Source organism: Dasypus novemcinctus, chromosome 5 (genome assembly GCF_030445035.2).
Source record: "Dasypus novemcinctus isolate mDasNov1 chromosome 5, mDasNov1.1.hap2, whole genome shotgun sequence".
In the NCBI taxonomy this organism is placed as follows: Eukaryota; Metazoa; Chordata; class Mammalia; order Cingulata; family Dasypodidae; genus Dasypus; species Dasypus novemcinctus.
This window is the reverse complement of record NC_080677.1, coordinates 37,036,795-37,057,284: the sequence shown is the minus strand read 5'-3', so window position 1 is coordinate 37,057,284 and position 20,490 is coordinate 37,036,795. Positions and strand designations below refer to the sequence as shown.

At 43.3% G+C, this 20,490-nt stretch overlaps 1 pseudogene; it reads left to right on the top strand.

Moving 5' to 3' along the window:
- The first annotated feature begins 19,873 nt into the window (after positions 1-19,873).
- On the top strand, positions 19,874-20,238 carry LOC101431241 (NHP2-like protein 1 pseudogene; annotated as a pseudogene).
- The last annotated feature ends 252 nt before the right edge of the window (positions 20,239-20,490 follow it).

The window sequence follows — 20,490 nt, the reverse complement described above, 5'->3', positions numbered from 1 at the left end:
AAGGAAAAATAAAATTCCATTCCATTCTCAGGAAGGGCTTTCTGAAATTTATTCCATCATGAGAATTCCCAGTCTGCTGGACTCTGTGTGTATACACACTGGTCAAGTTCATTGAGAAAATGGCCCGTGAGCCCCCGGTTCAGGCCCCATGGGGTGTTCTTCCTCTCCTGGCACCCCTGGGAGAAGCAAGGGCCTCGGACACAATAGGATGGATTGTGCCTCTATAACAATTTCATCTGTGGCTCTGAGTAACAGGTTTTGATTTCGGGCCTGCTGCCAGTTTGGAAGTGAAACCCTTTCTGGAACACTTGCTTTTAGTTTGCTTTTCCCTGAAGATTTAAAGATTTCATCTAGACTCTTTTAACTGACAAGCTACATTCAGTATGCCATGTCTCCCTGTAAAAATCTGACAAGATATTTCATGGGCTCCCCAGTACTCCTCCCACGTCTGGGGACACGGTGGCCCCTCCCCTAAACCACAGTTTGACGCCCCCCTAGGCGTGCATTTCCTCTCCTGAGCGAGCTCCCATGCCTTCCACGTGGCACAGAGTAGACGGAGAGCTGTGCTTGATCGGTCTTTTGTAAACTAGAGGGCTAGACAGGAACACACAAAAGAAAAAAGGCTATTGTTTCTGCTGACAGGTTTGCATTAATCGTCCGGAAAGTGAAGCTGGTTTCACTTTGAGGCTCTTCCTTAGTCGGGCTGGCCCTGGAAGCAGGGGCCTTCCTCGCAAGCAGAATGATGACAAACCAGTTCTGCTGATGGCAGCACAGGCCTCCCAGGAGTGGGATTCTCTGGGCCAAGCAGCGTATTGGGGAGCAATGGAAGAACAATGGGGAATCTTTTCTCGTGACCTTCATTTCTTTCCCTTCTCCCTCATTTGAGATTCCATTATATGTATAACTTCCTTTAAGGGGGGCTAAATCCTGCATCTCTTCAGGAGGGACAGCTGGGCCCCCTCTGCCGTCCAATTCTTCCGTGTCTTGTCAGCCAGTAGCACTGGGCTCTGCAGGCTCTTGTGTGAGGAAGCAAACCAGTGAGAAACAGGCAGGAACCAGCCAGAAAAGCAGCTATAAATACTCTTCTTGTCAGCTGGCTTCACTTGGGAGCCCACAGCTGGGGGGCAGGGGGCCAGCGGGAAGCACCTGCATCTCGTCAGGGCACATCCGCAGCTGGGCCTGGCTTCCTCCCCTCAGCCTTTGAATGGACATTTCAGTAGCCATTTTCCTGCACTGAGGAAGCCACAGACGTAATCAGCTTCCCAGCTGATCGTACACAAAATCAGGCCCCAAGCAGCCAAACCCCTTTCAAACTCAAGAGTTTGAGCTTTATTTTCACAGGGGTTGATGAAACTGAATAGCTCAGGGTAAAACAAGTAGGGAGGAGGGGGGAAGAGATAGGAAAGGGGGACCTTTCTTGTAATGCTCCCCGTAAGTTCATTTGTTCGGGGGCACATGAAACAATCACCTAATCAGGCAGGCCTTTTTCTCCCTGATGAGTTGGAAATGTCACAATTGAAGAATCTTTCCAAAAAAAATCAGTGGATAAATATTTCCTTTTTGTTTGTTTGATTTATGAAGAGATCCCTTCTCGGCATTTTAGATAACCAGAAGCTAATCTCGCCACAGCTAATGGTCATTTGTAAACAGAGCTCTGCAGGGCAGTTGTCATTCAAGATGAAACAATATTCAAATGTGTGATGAAGGAGAATTTAAAGACTCATTAGACAATGGTTCTCACTTCAGCAATTAGAAGAATCATCTGCAACACTTGTTTAAAAAACTGCGCCCTGGTCCCCAGCCCCTGAGACTCTGACCCTACAGATCTGGGCCAGGCCCCAGGAATCTGCATGTCAGTCCACGCATGGGTGCTCTGGGTAGGGTCTGCCCTTGAGAAATAATGCCCTAAGACCTTTCCCAGGGTGAGGTCCCCAACCAACAGCCCCAGGGAACTCGTTCGAAATGCAAATCCTCAGGCCCCCTTCAGATTTACAGAATCAGAAACTCTGGGGATGGGGCCGGGCAATCTGTTTTAACAGGGCTCCAGGTGATTCTGAAGTCCAGGGAAGGTTGAGAAACACAGCCTTAAAGGATTTCTTAGGAGCCAGGAGAGCAAACTCTGGAACAGAGTGTATTCTAACGGGCATTCAGGTTTGATAACCACTGCTCTGGATCCTTCCATTGATATATATCCATGATCTATATAGCCATTGATATATGTTCATGATAATATCATCTCCATAGCCCATCCTTTTCTGAGCATCACCTTTTCGAGTCTAAACTAGAGTCAACAAAGGTGAAAGGGAAAGAGCATGGGTTTTGTTTCAGATAGGACCAGGACTGAAGTCCTGGCTCCATAGTCAACCTCCCTGAACCTTAGTGTTTTCTTCTGGAAGTGGAAGAAATGACACCCCGCAGTGATCCTCTGAGGAGTAAAGAGTCACTATCTTGGGAAATACTTAGCACGGGGCTGGCACGTTGGAGGAACTCAATTTTCCTCCGACTCTTTGCAATAATTATTTCCCTTGGTTTAATTGGGGTCTGGAATGAGATTCTTAATCTTTATGGAAATACGACTTGAGGGTTTACTCTCCAGAGAGCACCAATAAACTCTTTTTTAAATCCATCTCTCATATTTGCATAAATGTGGGAAGAGCTCAGTGAGCAATTGTGATTTTATTTTTTTTTAAAGATTTATTTTATTTCTCTCCCCTCCCCCCCACCCTGGTTGTCCGTTCTCTGTGTCTATTTGCTGAGTCTTCTTTGTCCGCTTCTGTTGTTGTCAGTGGCATGGGAATTTGTGTTTCTTTTCCTTGCATCATCTTGTGTCAGCTCTCGATGTGTGCAGTGCCATTCCTAGGCAGGCTGCACTTTCTTTTGTGCTGGGCGGCTCTCCTTACGGGGTACACTCCTTGCATGTGGGGTTCCCATACGTGGGGACATTCCTGCATGGCACGGCACTCCTTGCGCGCATCAGCACTACATGTGGGCCAGCTGCACACGGGTCAAGGAGGCCCGGGGTTTGAACCGCAGACCTCCCATGTGGTAGATGGATGCCCTAACCACTGGGCCAAGTCCGCTTCCCCAACTGTAATTTTAAAGAAGACTGGTGGAGTCAGAGTAGAAGCAGCTCTAACGCTGCTTAACCTGATTCAACAGTGCAACCACAGTCACTTTTCCTTTTATTCATTGATGTTTCAGTAATGGGCAAAGCCTTATAATTTTATTCATAGGCAATTCCCACAAGTAATTCTTTTTTCAATTGATCTGTATTGCTTAGAAAATGCCAGGTCAGCTGCTGCCTCCACTGTTTAGTGATAGAACTCTGTCAGTTTAGGTAAAGAATCAACTTGTATGAGTGTGTGTGTGTGTATGCTATTTTAAATAATACATAATGATTTCATTGATTCTCAATAAATGCTTGACAATGACCATGTCAATAGATTCTAAAAATGAAATGCCCACAAACATGTCTCCCAAATGTATGCCATTTGTAGCATACTTTGCACAAGCAACATTTCTATGAAGTGGGAAGAGTGTGGTGGATTGAATTAAAGCCCCAACAAAAGACAGTTTCATCATCTGAATCCTCATCCCTTTGAGTGTGAACCTTTTGTAAATAGGATTTTTTGAAGTTGTTGCTTTTAGTTAAGGTGTGGCCCAACTGAATCAGGGTGGACCTTAATCTGCATTACTGGAGGCCTTAGAAAGAGAAGTCAGAGAAACCCACAGGGAGGAACCAGAAGTCAACCAAACTGGAGGAGCAGACACAGGATGGAGAGATTGCCATGGGATGGGAGGCAGAGGTGCCACCCAAGGAACCTCAGGGATTGTGGCGAGCTGGCACCAGAATGCTACAGCCCTTGGGGAGAAAGCAAACCCTGCCAATGCCTTGATTTTGGTCTTCTAGCCTTTTGCACCATAAGCCAAAATTCCTGTTGTTAAGCCAGCCAAATTTCTCTTGTTAAGCCAGGCAATAGTGTGTGATATTGTCATGGAATCCTGGCAAGCTAAGACATCGTTCATGTGCAATGATCAAATGTTCCACATACTTGCCATTTCAGTTTGCCAAAAGGATGTTGATGCAACGTACCACAAATGAGTTGGCTTTCATAGAGGGGATTTATTTTGGGTAAAAGCTTACAGTCCCAAGGCCATGAAATGTCCAGATTGAGGTACGAGCAGAGATGCTGGTGATCCTGGCATTGTTGCCAAGTGATGGAGCAAAATGGTTGCCAGTCTGTGGAGGTCTCTGCCTTCAGAACCTACCATCTCTTGGAGCTCAGCTATGAGCAACCAGGCATAGGGCTTGTCTCTTTCCTGGCCTCCTCTATCAGTCTTGGCTGTACCACACACTTGCCAAGTTCAGCTGTGAGCTATCAGGCATGTAGCAGGGCCGGTCTCCTCTTGAGCTCCTCCGTGGGTGCAGTCTCTTGGGGGATTTATGCTTAAGCAATCCTCTCTCTCTCATTGCAGAATCCAATATGCTGGCTCCCTTTGTTCTCTGTCTGTGTGAGTCCATTTATATCAGACTCAGCGAGGGGGTGGGGACTCAACCTGAGCATACCACACTGACTAGTCCAGTCAAAACCCTAAATCAATCTTACAAAGTAATCTAAATAAAGGCCCCTCAATTGAATTTAATGCAATCAAAGGGTATCACACCCAGAGGAATAGTTTACAAACATAATCTTTCTCTTTTTGAGATTCATAAAATAATCTCAAACCACCACACTTGCATTAAAACGGTTTGGGTACATTCTGAGATCAGAACCTGTGGTAATGTGCAGCCCTGGAAGGCCATCTAGTCTAATTTGTGGGAGAGTCACTGGCAGAGCTTGGAGCCGGGAAAGGTGGATATACCCAAAGTTCATTACCAACTCAAGCTTGAGCTTCAACAAACATCTACTGAGGGTTGCCGTGTCCTAAGCATGTTTATATGTACCACTTCATCTCAGGCTCACACATAGTTATCCCCATCCCCTTTCCGCAGATGAGGAAACTTAGGTGCAGACACATGAAGGCATTTGATAAATGGCACGCAACCAGTCACTAGTAGAACCAGAGCTTCAACTTCAGACTTCTGACTCCAAGGCCAGTGTTCTACTAGGCCACCTTTATTTCCTGCCAAAAGGTAAAATGAATAAGCCAACTTTTGCTAATGAAATTTCTAAATCTATTTTACAGATGACAAAATAAAGTCACGAAACAAAGCATAAAGGAAATGTATTCTCATAAGCCATTCATTCACTCAGCCACAGGTCATTCTGAAACAAAGACGTTAAAAGAGACGTTGGCAGAGCTGGCTCCTGATCTGGGCCTTGCCATCAGGAGCTTTCTGGTTTCTTCCATTTTCAACGTGTGTGTCCCAGGAGGAACAGAAGCTGAGAAAGGGAACCTGAGAAAGGAAATGGGAGGTGTCACTTTCATTCAATTTAGGAGGGATTTTTTGCTTTCAATTACTGATTCCCATATTCAGTCAGTAAGTCAGTCAGTCTTTCTTTATGGTGTGTTTTAAGTAAGACAACTTGGTTTACTCACGTGCTTCCTAAAACAATTTTCGAAAACTACATGAACTTTGAACATTTGAAAGACGTGATCTAAAGTTTGTCTTCCATGTTTAAAAATTGCAAGTAATATGATTCTGGCATGTAGTCAATCTTGACTATTTAAATAAAAGTGATTTTGGATACTTTTTAATGTATCCATCAAAATACATAGAAAAATAATAGCAATTATATGTTAAATCACCCCAAATTTTAAAAACATGAACCTTTTTTTTTTTTTTTCGGTACCAGGGCTTGAACACAGGACCCCATATGTGGGAACTCGGCACTCAACTACTGAGCCACATAGGTTTCTCTGAGTTGATTTTTTTGTTTGTGTTTTTTCAGGAGGCACTGGGAACCAAATTTGGGACCCTTCATGTGGGAAGCCAACGCTTAACCTCTTGAGTCACATCGGTTCCCAACAACCTTTTTTTTTATCGCCCCCTCTTGTGATTTTTTGTGTGCTGTCTGCTCTCTGTGTCCATTTCACTGTACATTCTTCTGTGTCTGTATTTATTTTTCCCTCCCCCCTTGTGGCTTGCTTGCTGTTTGCTCTCTGTGTTCATTTGCTGCCGGCTCTTCTGTGTTCTTGCTTGTCTCCCTTCTTTTCGTTGAGTCATCTTTTTGCTGAGTCAGCTCTCCACGGTGTCTGTGGGCCAGGCGGCGCTCTACAGCATGAGGGCAAGTCTGCCTTCACAAGGAGGCCCTGGGACACGAACTGAGGGCCTCCCATATGATAGATGGGAACTCATCTGATTGAGCCAAAAGCCTTTTAATAGCAAGAAAATGTAGTTGTTCCCTTTCCACCTTAAACTCATATTTCTGTTCCATTTTCCCCAATTTTACCCCTTTGTAATGTATTTTATGCTTAAATGTGTTTTATTAATTATCCTATCATAATTGTCTGCAACAATATTTTGTGTGTTAATTAAAATATTACTTTTTAAAATTTCCTGTAAGTCTAAGGCTTTATAAGTTAAAATATTTCTTCTGGATTGAGTTACTATTAAAATCATTATTAAAACAAAGATAATCAAAGCAACATAAATATATTACAATTTTTGGCAATGCACCATAAAATTGGGGAGATAAGAGGCATACCTTTTTTTTTTAACATTTTGATTATTTTACTTTTATTCTTCAAAATTTTCTGTCATGATTCAGGAATGCATGATAGAAATGGCTCAACATCTTCACATGAAACATGTGGGTTCATTTTCATTCACAAGTTTTTCTAAAAACATTTAACAATGCCCAACCACTATCACAGATTTAACTGATCATCCAATAGTAGTTGACAGCAACAGAGAGCTGGGATGCTTTTTGTGTACTAGTAGTATCTTTTCAAACTACCACGCAAGAGTATCATGATAACAAATCTCATTGTACATGGCAACCCCCAAAGTGACTGATATCCTCAAAATAAACTCCCTGTTTATCATGGAAACCTGTAGTCCCAGGAACTTAAAGAAATCCTTTTCCTTCTTCTGGAACTACTTGGTCATGCTATGATATTATTCTTGCAGGTAACAGCACACACTGATGTGATGATATAAATCATCATTACTTAGAGGCAAATATAGATAGCTGATACTGGTGTTGTCTGCTAACCATGTACAGAACATACTAAAAAACATGGATTGCTTGGAATCTAGATCCAAGAGAACTACTTTGAGGTGTTTTTTTAAGTATAGTTGTAAACAAAAGGAAAGAGATTTACATGAACATATATCTATACACATAGAGATAAACACTGAGTAATTTCAATGTGGTGCATATGTTCATTTATAGAGATACACACAAACACAGCATGCCTTTCTTTTTTAAAGTCCAGAAACAGCCACTCTTTATTATTAGTGACAAATTATCTACAAAATATTATTTAATAAATAAATTTTATTGATACATATTAATAAAGCATAAATCCATCCAAAGTGTACAAGCAATGGTATTCAGTATAATCACATATATGTGTATTTATCATTTGAATCATTCTTAGAGCACTTTCATTATTCTAACAATAATAATAAACAAAAAACGAACAAAACTCACCTCTCAATCTCTCTATGTTTTCCCTGCTGTACATAGCTGTTATTCTTTTTCCTTCTCTCTAGGAAATTTGTATTTATATTTTGTAGAAACAGTCTTACATATGCAATATCACCCATATTCGTGTTTTACATGAGGTTTTACTGTCTTACACAGTCCCATGTTACAGTTTTTAGCTTTCCTTCTAGTAATATACATGACCTTAGAATTTCCCTTTCAACTACTGTTATACCCACATAATAGCTCTGCTAGTTACAAACACTATGATATGCTTTCACCATTTCTGTTCAAAAAACAAGCTATTTACCAATTCTGCACAGATTAACCATCAGCTTTCTATTTTCTACCTTCCTTCTATTTTCTGATGTATAATTACATTCTAATTATTAACTCCATGAATTTACACAATATATTTAGTTCCTAATAGCATAATCATAAAGTATTTGTCCTTTTGTGTCTGGCTGGCTTCACTCAACATAACGTCCTCCAGGTTCATCCATGTTGTCATATGCTTCACGACTTCATTTTTCTTACTGCCGCATAATATTCCTTCATGTGTATACACCACAATTTATTTAACCACTCATCAGTTGATGGACACCTGGGTTGTTTCCAACTTTTGGTAATCATGAATAATGTTACTATGAACTTCAGTGTGCAGATGTCTGTTTGTGTCTCTGCTCTCAGTTCTTCTGGGTATATACCCAGTAATAGTATTGCCAGGCCACATAGCAAACCTATATTCAATTTCCTTAGGAACTGCCAAACAGTCCTTCATAGTGCATGCCTTTTTTTATGTTTTTTTTTTTTTTAAGATACATAGATCCACAAAATGTTACATTAAAAATATAATAGGTTCCCATATACCCCACTCCACAACTCCCACCCCCACTCCTCCCATATCAACAACCTCTTTCATCAGTGTGGCACATTCATTGCATTTGAAGAATACATTTGGAGCACTGCTACACAGCATGGATTATAGTTTACACTCTCCCCCAGTTCATTCAGTGGGTTATGGCAGGATATATAATGTCCTGCATCTGTCCCTGCAATAGCATTCAGGACAACTCCAAGTCCAAAAATTGCCCCCATATCACACCTCTTCTTCCCTCACCCTGCTCTCAGCAACTCCCGTGGCCACTATCTCTTCATCGATGATAGAATTTCTTCCATTGCTAGAGTCATAATAATTCTATAGTAGAATACCAGTAAATCTACTCTAATTCATATTTTATTCCTCCATCCCGAGGACTCTGGGATGGCAATGTCCACTTCACCTCTAAGTCAAGAGGGGGCTTAGATCCCACATGGCTGATGGATGGGATTCTCCTGTTTGCAGTGGTAGACACTCTTGGTTCTCTGCTATGGTGGTTGACCATCCTCATCTCCCTGTTAGCTGACCTGGGTAAATCCAATGAACCGGAGTGTAGGTGTTGCAACTCTGCTGAGGCTCAGGGCCCAGCTGGCACATGGACAGTCCAGAGAGTCAAGTCTCCTAAGCATACACCAACTCCAGTGCCAACCACAGGTTCAGTAAAAGGGATAGAAGAGGTATATGTAGAGAGGTCACATCTGAGTCCCAACTCCATCACATCCAGGAGCACAAATTCCAAAGTAGGGCTCACTGGTAAGGCACTGAACTCCAGAGCCATCTGCCATGAATGTAGGACCTGGGTGTCTCCATAGCCCTCCCTAGCCCACTACCTGGGGTTATATCTACTTTGGCTGTCTCTGGGATCCTGCTGAGACATGCATAACCATGACCCTGCTGATGCCCTCCCAACTCATTTTGAAGTCCCTTAGCCACATAAACTCATTTGTCCTTACCATTTTCCCCTTCTATTCAAGGTCTTTTTGTAGTTGCATCACCAACTGGTGCTTGGTAATAATCCCTCAGTGCCAGGGAGGCTCATCCCCAGGAGTCATGTCCCACACTGAGGGGAAGGTAATGCATTTACATGCTGAATTTGGCTTAGAGAGTGGCCACTTTTGAGAACCATGGAGGCTTTCAGAAGGTAACTCTCAGGCACCCTGCAGCTCTAGGCCTAGTTGAAATTTCAAGCACACAGGCTCATAAGCATAGTCATTAGTATCAAGGACCTATCATTGGACCATCCTTCTTCACTGGTCTTTGCCCTTGTACTTGGGGGACTGTTGCTGCTCCTTTGTGGAATGTGACAGAGCTCCGCAGGATGGGAACTCAGCACTCCCTCAGTTGTCATGTGTAACTCTACCCACTATGACAATACCCAATGAACATCCAAACATATCTGTATACCCTATATGCATATCCTGTAGAACTCCCTCCCACCCATGCATCCCCCACCAATGACACCCCTCACCAGTACTCCTCCCCTGCCATAGTTGAACCCCTCTGTCATCCAAAACTTCTTCAAAAATGAAGCCTAATATATTGCCAAATTCAATTAGTAGGAAAATGAAATAGTAATGATAGGTTTAAAGATTAGAAATAGAATACATAATAATTTAGAAAAAGTAAAATAAAGTAAAAAACAGATTGGGGTATTAAAAATGAAAAATATCATGAAACTTTTTTGACATTATGCCTTTTATCACTGTAGTAGGTTTTGCCCTGTATGTACAGTGTCAAGGCAATCTCTTCCATTTCTTCCTCAGTATATACATTCTTTTTTTTCCTTTTAAATGAATTTATCATATCTTCAAAATCATTTTAGGTCACAGTAAAGTCACATACAGAATATAGGGGACGCCCATATACCCAACATCAAACCCTTTTTCCCCTTCCCCAGCAATGATCTTTTTACATGTGGGTGTTATATTTGCTACAATTGATGTACAGATACTGAAACATAGCTACTAACCATGGTTTCATTAGGGTATACATTATGGCTTATATTTTAGACTGTACATTTTTATAAAATTTTGGTTACATTATGGTTTCCATTTTAGACTATACAATTTTATAAATTTTTGGTGAAATTTAACACGGCCTGTATCCGTCATTGCACAATCTTGTGAAACACTTCCATTGCCCCCCAGTTTTCCCCTCTTCCATCTATTCTATTCCTCTCTCCACCTCCCCTCGGGGACCACAGTGACAACCAGGATTCACTGCTTGGAGGACAAGATGCTTAGATACTTGCAACAATGCTGAGGGCTTGACACACTAGTCTGTCCTCCCCCACTGGAAGCCACCCATTGTCATGAGAGACACCCTCTCCTCTGTTTGAGAACATTGGACCTCCCCAGGATGGGGGTAAAACACCTTCCCACTCATTGTACGGGTCTCCACCCACTGATATAACACACTATGACAAGATGAGCACTCCCACACTCCCTAGAAGTCTACCCCAGGTGGACCCTTTGCCAGATGCCCCCTAACAAACAGGTTAAACCAGTAACCCTTCCTTATTATATTTTCTAAAGAGTTTTTGCAACGTTATAGTTTCAATCACATACCTGACAATCTCCCTTGTTCACCTGCTCCCCCCCAACCCTCCCACAATTCCATGGACCATCTGACCCATCCTCCCAATCCTAGCCCCCTCAAGCCTGCAAAGCCCCACCCAATAGTATCCCTATGCCCCTGTCTTAGTCCTTCACTGCACAACTACTTACCTCCACTGTATCATAGATTTTGCCTATGTAGTCATCATCTTACAAGCTTCCTCTCTCCCGTTTCCTGTAAGCCTATCTTCCAGTCTCTAGCTCTCTGAGACAGCTTGATTTGCTTAATTCATATCAGAAAGGTCAGGTAGTAGTTGGCCTTCAATGCCTGGCTTGCTTCACTCAACATAAGGTTCTCAGTATTCGTCCATATTATTTCATGTGTTAATACTGTATTTCTCCTTATAACTGAGTAGTATTCCATTATATGTATATCCCACATTTTGTTTGTCCATTCATCTGTTGATAGGCATTTGGGTTGATTCCAAGCTTTGGCAATAGTGAATAATGCTGCTATGAACATTGGTGTGCATATATCAGTTTGTGTTCTTGTTTTCAGTTCTTCTGGATATATACTCAGCAGTGGAATTGCTGGGTCACATCGCAAATCTATAGCCAGTTTTTTGAGGAACCTCCAAACTGTCCTCCACAATGGCTGGATCCTTCTACATTCCCACCAGCAGTGGATGAGGGTTTCCATTGCTCCACATCCTCTCCAACAGTTGTAGTCCTGTTTTTTAATAGTTGCCAGTTTAATAGGTGTAAGATGGTATCTCATTGTCTTTTTGATTTGCATTTCCCTAATAGCTAGTGATGTTGAGCATCTTTTCATATGCTTTTTTTTTTAAGATTTATTTTTTATTTATTTCTCTCCCCTTCCCCTCCACCCCAGTTGTCTGTTCTCTGTGTCCATTTGCTGCGTGTTCTTCTTTCATCCGCTTCTGTTTTTGTCAGCGGCATGGGAATCTGTGTTTCTTTTTGTTGCGTCATCTTGTTGTGTCAGCTCTGTGTGTGTGCAGCACCACTCCTGGGCAGGCTGCACTTTCTTTTGCACTGGGTGGCTCTCCTTACAGGGCGCACTCCTTGCGCGTGGGGCTCCCCTACATGGGGGACATCCCTGCATGGCAGCGCACTCCTTGCGTGCATCAGCACTGCGCGTGGGCCAGCTCCACACGGATCAAGGAGGCCCGGGGTTTGAACCTTGGACCTCCCATGTGGTAGACAGATGCTCTGTCCACCAGGCCAAGTCCGCTTCCCTTTTCATGTGCTTTTTAACATTTGTATTTCTACTTTGGAGAAGTGTCTGTTCAAATCTCTTGCCCATTTTTTAAATGGGTTGTTCGTCTTTTTTATTTTTGAGATACTGGATTTCTTTATATATGCTGGATATTAGGCTCCTATCAGATATATGGTTACCAAATATTTTCTCCCATTGGGTAGGCTGTCTTTTCACTTTCTTGATAAATTCCTTTGAGATGAAAAAGTTTTAATTTTGAGGAAGTCCTGTTTATCTATTTTTTCTTTTATAGCTTATGCTTTAGGTGTGAAGTTCATGAATCCATTTCCTATTGCAAGGTCCTGTAGATGCTTCCCTATGCCTTTTTTTTGAAAGCAGAAGGAGAGTTGGAAAAGGAAAACCTTCCTGTTGGCATCCCCCTGCAGGCATATTCTCAGGCCTATGATATTAGGAAAGAGTACATGTGGAAGTCTAGGATCTGGAATTGAATTCCCTTAAATACATTCAATCCAGCGTACCAGCTGGAAGACTGTTTCCCTAGGATCCAAGAGCACAGAGGCTCCTTAAGGGGCAATGGGATGTGTATACAAACCCATAGCACACGTCAGGGACCAGTCAGGAGACAGAAACCCTTTTAGTAATTTGAACAGGGGAAATCTAGTATAAGGAATTGTTAACCAGGCAAAAGATGGCTAACTACTAAAAGAGATAAAAGAGAACTCCAAAGTATAATAGAGGTAGTCACTAAAGAAAGCAACTAACATTTCTAAGGCTGAGGGAAAGTTGAACAAGGAAATAACTTGGCAACTTAGAGGAGGGACTGGCAAGGCTGAGAGGCTCACTGTTGCAGTAAGGAAGAAATTGGCTTTACAGCTCTCACTGCAGCCTGATGAGAGCCATCACTACTGTGGTGAACATTGCTGGGACCCTCTGCACAAGGACTTGCTCACCACGGCATGGGAACCACCACAGGGAAAGAATGGGTCCCTCTTCCCCTTCCTCTCTGCAGTCTCCTTCCAGCGCCCTCTATTGACAGAGCTTCACATTGGACTACAGTGGACCAGCAGCCAAAATAGAAATCAAATCAGCAGAGTCAAGCTCCAGGATCACAACACAGGGCAAAAGGGGGGTAGGTTTGGAGTTGAGAGGCAATAAATTAACAACTGGCACCAATGTTAAAAATAAAAAAGTATAAATTATTAAATGAGTCCAGACAATGGAGAAATGATTTTTTACTCTCTACCATCTGCAAATCAATACATTGACAGTAACTAACCTGGACCCTAAGCTGATTCCTTTGGTCTCAGTGTAAAACATGCAGAGTAATTAGAAGCTAAATGACTCCATCTCAGGGCTGAGACTCTTAACCCAAGCTCACAAAATCTTGACTTTGTTTCTTCTGTGAGTGTATACGGCACCCATTTTCTCACATGATCAGGAAGTACAACCAGGATTCTTGACATGATATTTATTTGTCTCTGTGGAAGTTGCTCATCCTGACATCTTGGAAACTGCTTTATTTCTGAGCTTTGTCTCCTTCGACTACTACCTGAGAAGAGGAGGTAGGCAGGGTGCCAGGGACAAACTATTTTGATTTCTCCTATTTCTGCACTCTATTTTGATGTGAGATGGTTTCATACAGTCACCAAATTGGCACCAATTTCCCCTTTTTACCAACTCCCCGTCAGTCTTTAAGTCAAGAAGACATTACTAAAGAGGGAAAAGAAAAAAAAAATCATGTCAGTGCCAACCAACTGTGACACGATCTTATTTCAAAATCATTCTCTGTTGGCTCCACTTGTATGAAATTCTTGGCCATGTTCTCTAAAACACCGCATTACTCACCTCAAATGTCTTTAGACAAAAAGACTCTGAAAGGTCACACAATGGGCAGACACTGCACTGTCTGGAAATAGAAGTCTGAGGTCTTTCCATTTCCACCACTAAGTGGCTGGCTGTGTACTTAAGGAAAGCCACCCGGCTTCTCATCCCCTCCCTCAGCTTCTCTCCGCGAACACTGCAGAGGCCTGGGAGCCTACTTAGAGTTGTCAGCCTCAGGGAAGATGTGTAAAATACCATGTTCATGTTGCTTGGCACTGTTGAGATGGATGGGGCCACAGGAATTAGCCAGGGGGCTCTTGTTTACAGTTTCAAGACATTACTCACAACTCTTTCTTTATTTTATATTTGCATTACTTTTTAGTTTAGTTTTTGTTTTTCATGAAGGCATTATATACAATATATCATACACATTATATATATATATATGTTAAAGTGCACAAATAGATGAATTCTTGCATAAATATACACCTATGTAGCCATGTTTTGATCAAGAATAACATATTTCAAATATTCTAAAAGGATCCCTTGTCCCTAATAAGGCAAACAAATATTTTAAGAATACCCTAAACCATTTAAATATTCTCCTTCCCTTCTGCCAGGTCAACTGTTGAAGTTGAAGATTTCCAAAGCAAGGGATTCAGGGTTGGAATTTATTATGGAAACTTTGAGATAGAATCAGATTGTCTTTCCCAACTTCCAGGGGAGACATCTGTTTAAAAATCTGTGGTGACTGTCAGGGCCCACTGGGTGGACTGGGGGAGAGTGTGGACTACAATGTGGACCACTGTCCATGTACTGCAGTGGTTCTCCAGAATGTATTCCCCGGGTGTGGTGGATGTGCCACAATGATGGAAGAGGTTGTTGATGTGGGAGGGATGGCATGGGTGGGGTGGAGGGTATTTGGGGACCTCATATTTTTTTCATGTAAAATTTAAAAGAAAATAAAGAAGAGGAAAAAAAAATCAATGGTGAAAGGAGCAGGTGTATCTCAGTGGTTGAACACTTGCTACATGTGTACAAGGTCCTAGGTTCAATCCCTGGTACCTTCGAAAAAGAAAAAAAAAAAACCAATGGTGAGACAATACCACTTTAAGCACACCAATAGCAACTATCCTTCCCCACCTTATAAATATGTGCATGGCTATCTTTTTTCCCCTCTCAACATTAAGTTCCCTGAAAGCAGGGACTAAACTTTGTATTCATCTCTGTAACTCCAGGGATGGCCCAAGAATTGGTGTGCACAAAAGCTCTCTATAAATATCCTTTGGATAGCTTGATTGAATCACAGCTGTAATCTATTCCACGTGTTGATTAAGACTCAAACTGGGTTTTTACGTATGCTTGTTTTTGACCAATATGGATGCTGATGGTAGATCATAAGGGGACATATGGGAAGCTGGAAGAAAAACCTAATTCCCTGAGGCATAAAAAATGGGAAATTGGAGCCCCAGCACAACCCTTAGAGATGGCAACTGATAAGAGAAGGGTAAATAGAGTCTTGTTTAGACCAAGAAGGGGTCAGAAAGGATCTGACCACTTAGTGCCAGAGGAATGTTGGTTAGAAGAGATAACAGAGCTAAGTGCAGGAAACCTTCCAGATCCCTTAGCAGAGGTTCCCAACGCCAGCTGCATGTCAAAATCACCAGAGGAGACTTAAACCATACATTTTCCAGGCACCACCACAGACTAGCTGATTCAGAACTGGGGTGGGATGAGTTCCTGTGTTTTTTTCTTAATTGTCCCAGGTGATTCTGATGTACAATAATGGTTGAGAACACTTGCTCTAGAGCAGGGGTTCTTAACCTTTTTTGTTCCATGGACCCCTTTCCCGGTCAGGTGAAAACCACAGACCCCTTACTAAGTCCACACTCTACTGTGTATTATTTAATAAATTTATCACACTCGCATCAACACGTCCCCACAAGAATAATGTATTTTCGAATTTCAATTCAAGCTCTTGGACCCCTGGTTAAAAACCCCTGCTCTAACAAGGGGTTCATGAACTTGAACTGAAATTTTTGAAAAACTCACATTGTTCTTGTGGGGATGTGTTGGCGTGGGTGTGATATATTTATTAAATAATACACTATAATGTGGACTTACTCAGGAGTCCATGGTTTTCACCTGACTGGCAAAGGGGTCTGTGGAGCAAAAAAGGTTAAGAACCCCTGCTCTATTGCAGTGTGAGGCTGGAGGACTTCTCACGAATGTTGACCCTGACACCTTTGTTAAGAAAAGGCTGGTTCATATAAATTCCTTTAGAAAAATCCAGAGGGTCAACCAATTAGAAATTTGGGTGCTGTAAGATGAGGACTTTTAACCTAGATCTGAGAGGTAGACTTGGCATTCTGATACTGAGGACTTAACTTTCTGTCACTATAGACAGGAAAGCAATCAAAGGGCTGGCTCTGATTTTGAACTGAGGGTAGAAAAAAATAAAGGCAAATTAGGAAGCCAAAAAGGCTGGACCTTCTACAATTACCCATTCGTATCCCTTTTGCACCCTAAGAGTGCCACACAGTGTGAGAAAGTCACTTTAGGGATTAAAAGGTTGAGCCCAGGACATGGAGGGCCTTGAATGCCAAGGTAAGGAGAATGGGTGCCTTGTGGGGGGTGACTGACTGTCTCCCTGGTACAGACTAGGGAATTCATTCCTGTAGCAGGCACTTCTCTAGTGCATTAGTCTCAACTCTAAAATTCTACAATTCTATGATATACCCTATTTGCAAGAAATGAAGAAAGAACTAGTTATTTTTTTAGTCTGACGTTTCATCACATATCTAATTAATGCCAGCATACATTAGTAACTCAGTTTTTCCATGTGAGTAAAACTGGCAGTTGCCGACAGGTTTTGAGAACAGCAACTCTATGGGAAATTTTTAAGTCTCATAAATCGAGGTTTAAACGTGCAAAGTCAACTGCACTATATAATGGCATGGTATTAGATAAAGAAAACAGATGAGGTTTAAAAACATTGTAATTACACACACTGAAATCTTCAGGTTCTGTGCCACAAAGAACCAGCTGGAGAAACCAGTTCTCTAGTCATTTCCCATCCTGAACAAACCCTTACCCAGCTAATTGTCCACAGCTCTGTCTATAACAAGTCCAGGTGAGCCATTCCAATAGGTTGCTTAGCTAAGTCTTACTTTTAAGAACATTAAACAATATAGTCTAGCTGAAAGCAAAAGGGAGATACCCTTATTCATTCAATAAGCATATCAGATGACAGCTATATGTGCTAGGCGCAATGAAAGAGAAATGCATGGGATTTCAGGGGAGCACCCAGACCAATCCTGGGGCCAGACCAGGTTGTCATCAGAGGAAGCTTCCTGGAGGGAGGGCACGCTGGAACTGCTCACACTGGCTTGCAAGAGCCAGTTGTGTAAATCTCTTCCCAAGTCAGCATTCAATGACCAGTCGCTAGCGTGAAAGCAGCAGTGGTATAGTTATACCTAAGAAATCAGTAAATTCTACAAACCAAACTTTGTCATTTTGGAGAGCCAGTTGTTAAACATTTACCAGCACACCACAAGACAGGATATAGTCCAGATGCGGGGAAGGGAAGATCAGGCCAACTTTAAACCTAAGCAAATATATAGAAGTCTGGAAAGGGATGGAAGTGGGGATTTCACTCTCCTGGAACATAAGTGCACACTCAAGAAAGAGAGAATCTGCCAATAGGTGACTTTGGCCCACACCGTTGTCCCTCAGCACCATCTCAGGGTGTGTCATATTGGTGGATGTGGTGCTCTTTGATGGTGGTGGACCATCAATGGTTGGTTGATGGTTGATCAATGGTTGATGGTTGGTGGACTCTTGCTCTTCAATGCCCTGCTTGCTCTTTGCTCTGAAGTACACTTCGGTCGGTGCAGTAAATGTCAGCTCTCCTTTAGAGTGTAGGCACAATGTTTGATTCAATTTCATGAGTCTATTGACGGAAAAATGCCTCAACTTTTAAGCTTAGGGGCTGTTGGCCATTTACTTTGTAAATTTTTCTAATTTTATAACTGGCCAGAATGGACAAAGATGATATCAGCTGGAAGAAAAGGAAGCTGTCATTGGCTTTCTTTGCTGTGTTTTGAATGTGGCTTCAAGTTTTCAGTTTCAACTTTAAAAGAGCCGTCCTAGAACTTGATCCGATCATGTTGGCAAAATGCCCCAGATTGTGGTTGGGTGCCATGGCAATGTGACCTGAACAATGACGTCTGCTGGATTTTACAATCATTTAAAAATGTCTGGGGAAACGGACTTTGGCCCAGGGGTTAGGGCGTCCGTCTACCACATGGGAGGTCCGCGGTTCAAGCCCCGGGCCTCCTTGACCCGTGTGGAGCTGGCCCATGCGCAGTGCTGATGCGCGCAAGGAGTGCCGTGCCACACAGGGGTGTCCCCCGCGTAGGGGAGCCCCACGCGCAAGGAGTGCACCCATAAGGAGAGCTGCCCAGCGCGAAGGAGGGAGCAGCCTGCCCAGGAATGGCGCCGCCCACACTTCCCGTGCCGCTGACGACAACAGAAGCGGACAAAGAAACAAGACGCAGCAAATGGACACAGAGAACAGACAAATGGACACAGAGAACAGACAACCGGGGGAGGGGAGGGGAATTAAATAAATTTTTAAAAAAATAAAAATAAATAAATAAATAAAAATGTCTGTTTTAGCCAAAATAGCTACATATGACAAAAAAAAAGGAAAACTATTTCTATATTTCCTGCTTAGGGTACTTTGCATATCTCCTTCTCCTGGCACAAGGAGAGTGAGCCAGGCTGTGCCACCCTTCCCAATATCTTGCCAGCCCATTATTCTGCCAGGATTATTCAACCAATGTCCTCTTCTGCAATCCATGCCATTGACTTGTACTGTCACCCTCCATCTTTACCCCCAGGATGACGCCTGCCTGCAGGATTCATTCACTGGCTCTGCAACCCTCCCCTCATATCTGCAGTGAGGAAAGCCTGAATCCTCCTTCTCAGTATTGCTTTCAAATCTCTTTCCATTTTGGTTGGTATCTAGTGGTTTTGAGCCTTTCTGGAAGTTGTTCAGCAGTGCCCAGGTTTCCCACCATGACAGCATAATGTGGCTCAGGTGTGAGGGGAGGTCTATGGGTGGTCCATTCAGAATTAGAAACCACACAGTAGGTTCAACGTGGGGGAGTTTAATACAAAGAATCATTAACTGTGGTAAAAGGGTACCTCTCAGATATAAGGAGACTCTGTATGGAACCCTGGGGCTGAGGGGCTACCCAAGGAAGGTCAAACTTGGAAGGGTCAGACTTTGATGGAGAACATGTGGTTCAGGCCACCAGATAGCTGAGAAATTTGCTGGGGGGCTGGTCTGGATAAAGAATAGGCCACTCTCGGGAATGAAGACAGCCAAACCAGCAGTCAGCCATGCATGTTGTGGGTGCACTGTGCAGTCCGGGAGGCGACAGCATGGGATTTTCAGAGCATGCTTGCCTCAGGCAACTCCAGAGAGGTTGTCACCAGGTCCAGGCTGCAAGGTGCAGAGGGACCACGTTCTGGGCTCGCCTCACCAGACGCCCTCACACCCCCACCACCAACCCCTGGCTCACCCCAGGAAGGCAGGTGCACCTCTTCCTCCTGCAGTGTCCCTCCAAAGCCCTCAGCTTGGCATGCTCACTTCAAGGGAGACACACTGAAAGGAATCCGTTGATGATCAGAGCACGCAATGGAAAAGGACATGGAGAGCACTCCTCCTCTGACGAAGGCTGCCCTCGAGGAGAAACGAGACCCCGGAACTACAGCCATGACTCAGGCCGATGTCAGTCCAAAAGCCTGCGCCCTCGCAGATGCCCACCTCGCCAAGAAGCTGCTGGACCTTGTTCAGCGATCACGGAACTACGAGCAGCTTCCTGAGGGAGACAGTGAGCCCACCAACACCCTCGACAGAGGCTTCTCGGAGTTCATCCTGATGGCTGCAGACGCTGAGGCCCTGGAGAGCATCCCACACGCCCACTGCTATGTGAAGACAGGAACATGCCTGCGTGTTTGGGCTCCAAGCAGGCCCGAGGGGTGGGGGTCTCCAGGCCTGTCATCGCCTGCTCTGTCCCCATCAAGCTGAAGCAGCAGATCCAGTTCATTCCACAGTCCTTTGAGAGGCTCTTAGTGTAAACCCCTGGCCTCCGTGCTGCTCTCCCAGCTGACTGCTCCCCCCGGGGTAGTGTATCACGTATTGTCTGTGTAGGCTTGTAGTGTTTTCAGCTACTTTTTCTTGTTATAAAATCTTGTAGTCCTGAATTGATTTTTGGATTGATGTATTGTTTTTGTCTTGTTTTACAGGCTTTTTTTCTTCCCCCTTCCCCAATCCTCTTCTCCTTCCTTTTGAAAATGAACTAATACCCAGTAGGAGAAGCAGAATGGTGG